Below are 12,132 nucleotides of genomic sequence, written 5' to 3' on the forward strand. Positions count from 1 at the left end.
TCTCAACTTCCCTCAGTCTCAGCTTTTTCATCTATAAAATCATGATAATAATACCATCCTGGACAAGCTTTTATTCTGCCCCATCCTAATCTGGGTTTTATTTTTAGCCATCCACAAAGGTAGGGAGATATGATTTTAAGAATGCTCGGCTTTGGAGTCAGGGGACTCAGATTCATTCCTGCCTCAGAAACTAATTAGCTGTCAGACCACAGGCAAATGAGTCAGTTAGGTCAATGAACATTTATTAAATGCCTTCTATGTGCCTAGTACTTGTGCTAAGCATACAAAGAAAGAAAGGAAAAAAAATAGGTTTTTAGCTGACACTCTAATAGGGGAGACATTATGCAAACAATTATGTCCAAACAAGCTATATATAGGAAATAATTAACAATGGGAAGGGTCAAAGGGCACAGGATCTCAGAGGCCAGCAAGGCCAACCCATACCTGAACAAAAATTCTCTCATTCCTCCTAACATATCCAATAAGCATCATCTGGCTGCTGTTTGAAGCCCTTTAAAGAGAAAGATCCCATCACCTCTGAAGGCAGCCCATTCTATTTCTGTATAGCTCTAATTGTTAGCAAGTTTTTCCTGATGGTAAACCTAAATGCTCTTTTTTGTAACTTCTACTCATTATTCCTAGTGCTGCCCTCTTGGGCCAAACAAGACAAGTCCAATCTCTCTTCCGTATGAGAGCCCTTTAAAGATTTGAAGATAGCTATCCTGCTCCCCTCCCCTTTTGATAGCCCTACAGTCTTCCTGTAATGCTTGGGGATCTGCTTATAACAGCTGATCACATCTACTTCTGGTTCTTTATGTGAGGGAATAAGTAAATGCTCAATTAGGGAATGGCTGAACAAGTTGTGGTATATGACTGTGAAGGAATACTACTGAGCTATAAGAAATAATGAGCTCCATGATCTTAGATAAATATGGATACTCTCACACAGAAAAATGAAGAGCAAAGTGAGCTAAACCAAGAGAACATTGTATATCGAAATTGGAATGTTGTTTTCAGAACAACTTTGATCGATTAACTATTATAAATACCCAGATTAACTATGAAGGAAGATACTAACTGCACCCAGAGAAAACTGAGAAATAGATGTATATATAGAATGATTTTACATATATATGTATACATACATACATACACATATATGTGTCTGATGATGGCCATCTGGGGAGGGGAAATAAATTTACATGATAACTATTATATATTTAAAAGGATAGCAAATTGTATACAATAGATTTGTAGTTTCAAGCCCAATCATCTTTTTTAATCATACTATGTTATGGAAATGCTTGTTTTATTTCATAAATTTTAAAAAAATCAATTCTTTTTTTTTAAAAGCTGGAGAAAGAAAACAACCTTTGGGAAATTCCAACATGGTTGGTTCAAAATGGGGAAGACTGAAAACTCATTTGTCCTCCGAATTTGATCTCTGGAAAATTGTTTTGGAGTTTATAGAGTTTTTGTTGCCTTATTTTCTTATGCCTGGCCATCATGAAATTAACTTTTCTTTCAGTCAAGTACCAAGACTATCAGTAAGGAATGGGACTGTGGTATGAGGGACAAAGTAGAATTTGTACTATTATGATTTTGACTATTTGGGTCTGAGTTTCAGGCTTGGGATTACATGTACTATTGCTACTTCCTCTTCTGTGCTTGGCCTATGTTGTGGGAGAGCAACTGTAATCCTGGATAGCAATATTAATTGGATAAAAGACATTACAAGAAACCACCATGTTGGGCTGCTGGGAGGTGTTAGGATCATGAAAGGAAGGGAAATAGGTCAGGGTCTATTTTCTTTTTTTTCCCCTTTTTTCTTTTTCTTTTTCTTTTTCTTTTTCTTTTTCTTTTCTTTTCTTTTTTCTTTTCCTTTTTTTTGCGGGGCAATGAGGGTTAAGTGACTTGTGCCGGGTCACACAGCTAGTAAGTGTCAAGTGTCTGAGGCAGGATTTGAACTGAGGTTGTCCTGAATCCAGGGCCAGTGCCTTATCCACTGCACCACTTAGCTGCCCCCCACTCCGGTCTATTTTTTTAAATAAAAAAATTAAAATGTTGGGAAATATTAGGACTACCTCTCTTAGGGATACGTAGAGATTTCGTATTGGAGATTGTTGAGTACAAGAGGAGAAGTCTTCATTGTGAAATAGGTAGAACAAATAAGAGATAAGCAAGTAGATACTAATTACCTGAGAACTACACAAAGATCTTTAGTACTCAGTGATTAGTGGAAAACTGAATTTTTGCAAAGGAATTTGACCCTGTGAAGAAACTAGACTTGGTCATGGCTAACTAGGACAAAGTGGACAAGGGAAGAAAAGGATGAAGATAAATGAACTGAAAGCCTAGAGAAATTTGCCAGCCACAAAAACATATGAAAGGACAGGAATGTAGCCAGACAGGAGAAGGACATCAAACCTTGCTCTGTTTAGTTTTGTTCCTAAGTCATTTCCCTTTTCTACATATTTTCATTGGAGCTAGGTGGCACAGTGCCAGGAAGACCTGAGTTTAAATCTAACCTCAGACACTTATGCCTCAGTTTCCTCCTCATCTATAAAATGAGTTGGAGAAGAAAATGGCAAACCATTTGCCCAAAAAACCCCAAATAGGGTCACGAAGAGTCAGAAAATGACCAAACAATAACAAAACGGAGTTTTGGAACTGAGAAACTAGGTGACTCCAAACCTAAAAATTCTTTGGAATTTTGCCTCTAAATATGTATTGAGTTTAGCATATGAAATGAAATAGTAACTTATGTAAAACTTCTGACCCAAAGTCGGACAGAGATTCCCGCAAAAGATGCTGTCCTTAATGACAAAAAGACAGATTAAAGCAATAATTACTCCTCTGATGTTAGGATGAAAGCAGCATATTCTTGTGACTTTACACAGAAAGAATACTGAAAAAATCTGATAGTGGGAGTTACATATGATTGAAGATTAGCTGAATGGAAATTATGGAAGGTTAGAGAGATTAGGGGGCGGGGGTGACAAGGTGATGGGATCTAAAGTAACTGCTAGCAAATCACTGAAGTGACTGATCATGGCCTCAATACTGGATGGAAAAGTAAGTGCAGACAAAAGAAGTGATAGACAGACATGGAGAACAATGAAAGGTAAAAGGGAACATATGGTATAATAATAGAGGTTTTGTTCCTGAGAGTGAGAAAGGTAGAAAGATTGAAGGTTGTGGTTGGAAAGTAAAATTTCAAAGGTCAGGGCCTTGAAATTGGTACAGTTTCATATGCTAGTGAGAACAAAGTTCTAATCAGGCCAGTGCAGGAGTCAATAGGAAAGTCAGTAGAGATGAAAAGTAACAGTAATATAGAGAAAACCTCACTATAAATGAGAACTTCCCAAAGATGATGCCAGAGGGTGGGGTGGAAATGAATTATAGGATTTCAGAACTGAAAGGAAAATCATGAGTCATCAAGGCTAATCTATAAGTTAACAGAAATTCCTCCTACAGACTCTGAAAAATCACTATCTAGCATCCACATGATGGAAACCTCACTACTTCTGAGACAGCCCATTATACACAGTAAGAAAGGTGCTAAAGTCTTCAAAGAGAGTAGCTAATAAATTAGGGGTGGGGAGATAACATGACATGAATGAGATAGTAAAATCTTATTACTTAAATTTTGAAGGAGACAAGTGGCAGAATTGTCTGGGAAGCATGGAGTACATTGAGCTCTCCTCCTGATCTTGTGAGTTGTGGGGAGGGAAACAAGTGACCTACAATGAAGAATGTTTTAAAGGATATTATCCTTAAAGGAGAAGTTCCAATTAAACAAGGAAAAAGGAGATTTGTTTTTTAAAGATTAAGTATGTAATGTGGAAATATGTTTAATATGATTGCACATGTATAACCTATATCAGATAGTTTGCCATTTGTGGGGAGGGGGAAGGAGAAAGGGACAAAAATTTGGAACTCAAAATCTTATAAAAAATGAATGTTGAAAAGTATCTTTACATGTAATTTAAATATAAAATACTATTCAAATAAAGAGATTAAATGACAAAAAAGGAAAATGATAAATGTTGGAGAAGATGTGGGAAAATTGGAACACTAATGCACTGTTGGTGGAGCTGTGAACTGATCCAACCATTCTGGAGAGCAATTTGGAACCATGACCAAAAGGCTTGAAAACTGTTCATACCTTTTCACCCAGTAATACCACTACTAGGTCTATATCCCAAAGATATCATAAAAAAAGGAAAAAGGACACATGTACAAAAATATTCATAGCAGCTCTTTTTGTGGTTGCAAAGAATTGGAAACTGAAGGGATACCCATCAATCGGGGAATAGTTAAACAAGTGGTGGTATATGAATGTAATTGAATACTATTGTGCTGTAAGAAATGATAAGCAGATGGATTTCAGAAAAACCTGGAAAGAACTGTATGAATTGATGCTGAGTTAAATGAGCAGAACCAAGAGAACATTGTACAAAGTATCAACAACATTTTGTGATGATCAACTGTGATAGACATAACTCTTCTCAGCAATACAATGATCCAAGACAATCCAAGACAGTGCCTAAAGACTTATGGTGGAAAATGCTCTCCACACTCAGAAAAAGAACTATGGAGTCTGAATGCAGACTGAAGCATATACTATTTTTACTTTTGTTGTTGCTCTTTTGTTATTGTTCCTGTTTATTCTTTCTTGCATTTTCCCCCATTTGTTCTGATTAATTTGGAAATATGTTTAACATGATAATAACGTATAACTTTTATCAAATTGCTTACTGGCCTTGGGAGGAGGGAGAAAAATTTGGAACTCAAAAAATATCTTTACATGTATTTGAGAAAAAATTTAAAATACAAACAAAAACAAACAAAACAAAACAAACAAAAAAAGATTAAGTATGTTCAGAGCAGAAAGGTGCCAAAGAACACAGTAAAACAAGCTAGGTGAGGGGTGAGCAAGAATGGAATTGATCAGGAGAGGAATGAGTTAATCTTAGCAGAGCTGAGAGTGATCTCATTCCATCACGTTTACTCCAGCAGATTGCTGCTTCTATCATACTCAATCTCTCACTAATTTGCAATCACTCCCTGTCAACTGACTTCTTCCCAACTACCAACAAACATGGCCATGTCTCCTCCATCATCAAATAATCCATCCCCACTAGCTAATGCCTTATAACCTTCCTCCCTCCTGTGGCTAAACTCCTGGAGAACTGCTGCTTCCACTTCCTTTGCTCTCACTCTCTTAACTCTCTGCAGTCTGGTTTCTGACCTCAGTGTGAAACTGCATGTTCTCTCCAAAGCTACTGGAGAGGTCTTAATTGCCAACTTTAGTGAATTTTTCTCAATCCTCACCCTTCTTGATTTCTCTGTGGTCTTTGACACCTTCTCAGTCACCTTCTTCTTGACACTCTCTTCTCTCTAGGTTTTCATGACACTACTTTCTCTTCATTCTCTTCCTGCCTGTTTGACAGTTCTCTGTCTTCTTTGCTGGATCTTCATCTACATAACATTAGCTCACTGTCTCTGTGTCCCAAGGCTCTTTTCTAGATCTTCTCTTCTCCCTTTCTATTTCACTTAGTGATCTCCTTAGCTCCGGTGATTTCAGCAATCATCTCTATGCAGATGACTCACAGATATACTTGTCCAGCCCTAACCTCACTCCCAACTTCCAGTCTCATATCTCCAACTGCCTATTAGACATCTTGAATTGGATATCCTATGGGCATCTCAAACTCAACATGTCTGAAAATGAACTCATTATCTTTCCCCTCAAACCTTCCCTTATTTCTAAATTCCCTGTTACTGTGGAAGGTCCCAACATACTCTACACACACTCACAAATTAGGTGTTATCCTTGACTCCTCAGTATCTCTCACCTCCCATATCCAATCAGTTGTCAAGTTGTATCATTTCTAACTCAGGAACAACTCTCTTACAATCCCTTTTCTCTCCTCCGATAATTCAACCACCCTAGTGCAAGCCTTCATCTCCTCACACCTGGACTACTGCAATAGCCTACAGGTTGCTCTGCATGCCACAAGTCTCCCCTTTCAGTTCTTCCTCCATTCAGCCACTAAAGTAATTTTCCTAAAATGCAGATCCAAACAAGCCACTGAAACCCCACCCCCGAATAAAATCTGATGGCTTCCTATTATTTTCAGGATATAATATGAAATCCTCACTTCTGAAAGTGCTGATACTTGTTAAGTCAAAGAGAAACAAACAAGAAAGAAGCTATAGGATTGCAGCTAGGTAGTGCAGTAGATAGAATGGATAGATCTGGAATCAGAAGACCTGAGTTGAAATTTGGCCTCGGATACTTAGTAGGTGTTGGACAAGTCACTTGACTTCACTCAGACTCTGTTTCATCTATAAAATGGGGACAATAGGGGTAGCTAGGTGGCGCAGTGGATAAAGCACCAGCCCTGGATTCAAGAGGACCTGAGTTCAAATCTAGCTTCAGACACTTGACACTTACTAGCTGTGTGACCCTGGGCAAGTCACTTAACCTTCATTGCCTGGAAAAAAAATGAGGACAATAATAACATCTATGTTCCAAAGTTGTTGTGAGGATAAAATGAGGGAATGTTTGTAAAGTGCTTTGCAAACCTTAAAATGGTATATAAATGCTATCATCATTATTTTTATCATTAATTCAATAGAAGCCTAGAAAAATTAGATTTAAGAGATATATGACTCATGATGGAAAAGGCTCTCCAAATCCAGAAAAAAAAAAACTGTGGAATATGGATGCTGATTGAACCATACTATTTCTTTTGGTTTTGGTGCTGTTGTTTTTCTTTTTTGAGGTTTTTCCTTGTTGCTCTGATTCTTCTCTTATAACATGACTAATGCAGAAATATGTTTAATGTTATTATATATATATATGTATATATATATATATAAAACCTATTTCAGATTACCTGCTGTCTAGGGGAGGGAGGGAGAAAAATTTGAAATTGGAAATCACATATAAACAAATGTTGAAAACTTTCTCTACATGTAACTGGAAAATAATAAAATACTTTTATTTTTAAATAAATGTTATTGTACATATATAACCTATATCAGATTACCTGCAGTCTTGGGGGGGGGAAGAGAGAGGAGAGAGGGAGAAAAATTTGAAATTAGAAATCTTAGAAAAACAAATGTTGAAAACTATATGTAACTGGAAAATAATAAAATACTTTTATTAAAAAAGAGATGACAAATATTGAAAGGGTTTATGGGAACAGTTTTATTTTTATTCAAATGTGTATGGAATATTTATAAAAATTATTTTCATCCTATGGCCAAATTTTAAAATATTATTTTTATAGACCATCATACTGTTAGAATAGCCATCAATAAGGGAAAATTAAAAGAAGCAGCCCTAAATGGCAGCTAAGAAACAATGTGCTTCATATGACTGAGTCTAAGATTAAATTACAGATATAGTAAAAAGATTTTCAAGGACAATGACAATAATAATACAAAAATACAACATTTATAGGCTAGAACTACAGCACTTCTTAGACACAAATGTATTTCTGTGGCAATGGGGAAAAAAATTCTCCCAGAAGAGTCCCTAGAAACTGACTATGTGAGCTCCAGGAAGACAGAGGACTGGACTGAATGTTAAAAACTTAGAGCTGTTTCCCCTCACCTGGAGGAGAAACTATCCCAGAATGACTAGATGTGCACCAGAATACAGAAATGAAAGAAAAACGTCTCTGGATGTTCAATTCAAGAAAAAGGGGGAAATGGTATAAATCTGAATGCAAATGGAAGTTGAGTAGTTTCAGAAGATATAATCAGGTCTTGGCTATTAATTCTACTAGGAGCAGCTAGGTGGCACAGTTGTGAGTGCTGGATCTTGAGTCAGGAAGACCTGAGTTCAAATCCAACCTGAGACTTTCATTAATTGTGTGACTTATCCCGGTTTGCCTCAGTTTCCTTATTTCTAAAATGAACCAGAGAAGGAAATAGCAAACCACTCCGATATCTTTGCCAAAAACAAAAAACCAAAACCCCAAATGGGGTCACAAAGAGTCAGATACATTTTGAAAAGATTGAACAACAAATATATGTATAGGCATATGCAACATAGATATGGAAAAGAGTCAAGGTATTTCTTTTTTGTTTGTTTGGGTTTTTTTTGGGGGGGGGGGTTGGGCAGGGCAATGAGGGTTAAGTGACTTGCCCAGGGTCACACAGCTAGTAAGTGTCAAGTGTCTGAGGCCGGATTTGAACTCAGGTCCTCCTGAATCCAGGGCCAGTGCTTTATCCACTGCACACCTAGCTGCCCCGCCCCCCCCCAAGGTATTTCTTAAGGCTCTAATAGCTAAGGGAAACAGAAACAATTTTATATAGTACCTTTGCCAAGACAATGCCAGCAACAACATTAATTCTACTTTGCTTTATCTCAACCCACTGTAGCCTCTGGAGAAGTTGAAATTCAAATTAAGAGCCTGAAGGAAAGGAAAGATGGCAGGTGTTGGAAGGCTGCCCAGCCTGTGTGGGCCCACTGCTGGGTCTCTGTGTACTGTACCCACCCTCTATCTTCAGTAGCCACATGGGACAGTTGGGGGCACCAAGGAGATGATGCCAAAGTTATACTACAGGTCATTGACCAGGTGGTTAAGTACTTGCCTACCTTCCCCTGGTGTTGCAGAGAGAATATATCTTAAGAACAAAGTTTTCCTGTGCTTTAAACCTGTTTCTATTTCTGGTTTATTAGCAATGATGGCTCAGATAAAGATTTGATTGATTACAGCTGCTCTGCTTTATGTGCCCTCTTTCTAACTTTTTTTTTTGGGTGAATGACTTGCCCAGGGTCACATAGCTAGTAAGTGTCAAGTATCTGAGGACCCATTTGAACTCAGGTCCTCCTGAATCCAGGGCCGGTACTTTATCCACTGCGCCACCTAGCTGCCCCCATCTTTCTAACTTTCTAAAATCTACCTGTTTTTTGTATCAAATTCTATTTAACTCTGTTCTAACTCTTCTAACTTTAGACTCCATTCATACTTCCCATCTCCCCTTGTTGAAGTCTATATTACTGAGGATCTTTAGTTTCTGCAGGCTTAGTCTTGGGTTTATCTTTTCATGGATCATGTTCATTTTTTCCCCCTGAAGGCTCTTCCCTCAGGCCCTGGCAATTGCTTCTAACCATTGCAATGTCTGTCCTGTTCCCCCCAGGTATGAGGATATAAATCTTCCAGTTCTTGAGTTGTTTCTTTTTCAGCAGTCTGATTCTTTGTTACCCCTTTTCTGGGGTCTCTTGGCCAAGATACTGGAATGGTTTTCCATTTCCTTCTCTGAATCAATTTACAGATGAGGAAATTGAGGCAAGCAGGGTGAAGTGATTTGCCCAGGGTCACAGAGCTAGTAAGAGTCTGTGGCCAGATTTGAACTCAGGAAGATGAGTCTTCCTGACTCTAGGCCCTATCCTCTATCATTGTACCACCTAGCTGCCCAGTATGAATCTACTTTAATCTATTTACAGATAAAGGTAGTTCTCGGATTGTTCTGTCTGAGACAAGACAGTTTGATCATTAACATTTCCTTGCCGAGGGCTCTGCTCACACAGGAATACCCCCATAGGAGATTGCATGTAAACCAACAGAAGTCTACAATAGGAACCTAATCTACAGGAGACACTACTGTAGCAAGCCATTGACCAAAAGCTTAGTAGCAAAGGCTCTGACTTGGAAACCCAATTTACAATGATAAAGTGTCATTCACAATTGTAGGTAAAGTTAAGGAGAGGGGGGGGAAGAGGAATGTATTTTTTTCCAAAATAAATTTTATCAATGCCTTTTTTTTCTGGAAATACTTACCTTCACCCTCAAATCTGAAACCTCCCTTATAACAAAGAAAGAGTTAAGCAAAAAACACCCAATGCAGTGATTGCTAGACAATGTAGACAACATGCTGCCTTCATAGTCCACCACCATGCTGAGAGGCGGGAAGGATGTTTCATCAGGCGGTCTTCAGAGTTTGAGTATTCTTGCCAGAAAATTACACAGCAAGCATGGTTCAGATTCAGTGACTGCACACTGAATAATTAAGTTCAACAATCCAAAATTTATTTATTTAGCACTTATAGTGTGAAGAGAACTATGCCAGGCATGGGAGTAGATAACAAGTATAGAAAAGAATCAGTCCCTGCTCTGAGAAGTAAAAAAAAAAAAAAAAGGTTCCTGAAGGTAGCATTGGATTTAGGATTTAAAGAATAGTCAGGATTTCAACAACAAAAAGGAGGGGGGGGGGAGAAGACTTTCTAGGGATAAGGAAGAATGTATTCAAAGTCATGGATGCAGAAAAATAAGGGATATGTCGGGGAGACAGCAAATAGACTGGTATGATTTGAGCATTAAGCCTGTGGAGGGAGAGTGTTATGAGAAAATTCTGCAAAAGTAAAATGGTGCTAGGTTCAAGTCAGCCTTGGAGATCAAAGGGAGGAATCTTAACTTTATTTGGTGTAATAGGAAGTTTTTGAACAAAGGAGTGATATAACCAGATGTATGTAAGAAGAAGGGAAGTCTAACAGTTCTCAAAGAATGGATTGTAGCCTCAAAAACTGGCTGAGAACAGATAGAAGACAGAGAATATGTGGGAACACTCATCAGGAAGTTATTGTGATAATTCAGGAAGGTGGTAGTGAACCCTATGCTATGGTGGAGATGCTGTGAGAGTGAATATATTTTCCAGTGCCCTTAGTGACTAGCACAGTACATTGCACATAAATATGTAATCCTTATATATGCCAGGTGTCTTTATCTTGACCCTTATTCTCTGTTTCCATATGTTGCTCTGCTTAAAGAAAATCTAGCCTCACATAGATAATGTAGTTGGATAAGGGAGGAATATTTTAATAGTCTTTTTAGATAACTGTGAATATTCTTTGATTTACACCAAAACTTGATAGATGGTAATTTTAAATTGTAAGTTGCAATGTGAAATCTGAAACCATATCAATGAACTTTTTGTAAGCTGTTGAATTACAATGCATTGGTCTTTCTTGTACTTTGAATGGATCTTTTATCTATGCATGATTTTGGAATGTCATGCATTTAGCCATTCGGAACTATTGGTTCACCAAGTTAGGTTCACCAAATGTTGACACGTTTCATTATACAATATAAAAAAATTACATTCATTAAAATCACTACCAATCGCACTGGAAAAGTCATTAAATATTGGGAAGCTGTCAAGCTCACAGTGGTGAATAACAAGTTTTCTAAAATTCTCATTTTTGTTTGAAAGCTCAAATTTTAACTTTGAAACAACAGGCTTATTTTATTCATTTCCCCAAAAAATCTGCAAATACCCAAGTATGAATAACTCTATCTTTAAATTGTTCTTTCAGGTGAAAATTAGATTACATGAAATTAGATTATATGAAAAAAGGAGCTGGTTTAGCTCACACCTCAAACAAGCAAGTGCTCTTCTTCAATACATTGTACATTGACAAGCAGATTTTACTTTGGTATGCAGAAATGCTTTATGTGTACTTCCCATTTTGTAGTATAGATTATTAAAGAGATACTCAAGGGTCAAGCCTTTTAAAAAAATTAATAACATTGCTACATCAAGGAAATTCTTCAGTGAAACCTGCTTTTTTTTTTTTTCACCACAAGTACTTGGCAGTGAAGAATACAATTATTGCAAGTACCATTTGGTGCTATTGTCTTGTTTCATGCTAAGGTGCCAGTAGTTTTGCCCATCAGTGTTTTTGCATTGTCAGTGCAAATGTCAACACAGTTGCTCCAGGATAAGCTGTGAGATTCAAAAGTGTTATTCAACACTTTGGATATTTCAACACCACTTGTGTTTGTTGCCAAGCATTCACATAAAAGGCCTTTTTCAATGATGAGTTGGTACTGATACCAGGTAAACATGAGCAAAAACGGTCCAGCCATATCTGTAGATTCACCCATTTGTAAGGTAAAAATAAAATTCTGCAGATGAGATATTGACTCGGTGGTCATATTTTTAGCTAAATCTTTCATTCTCAGGTCATATAGCTTCTAGAAAAAACTCTGAAGAACTTTGGAATTGATTGTGTGATATGGAGACACTCATACAGGACCTCCCAGCATGACATGTACTGTGTTTTCTGAGCAAAGCAGAATTGAAGTGGCTCAAAAGAAGTGGGAGATG

Source organism: Dromiciops gliroides, chromosome 1 (genome assembly GCF_019393635.1).
Source record: "Dromiciops gliroides isolate mDroGli1 chromosome 1, mDroGli1.pri, whole genome shotgun sequence".
In the NCBI taxonomy this organism is placed as follows: domain Eukaryota; kingdom Metazoa; phylum Chordata; class Mammalia; order Microbiotheria; family Microbiotheriidae; genus Dromiciops; species Dromiciops gliroides.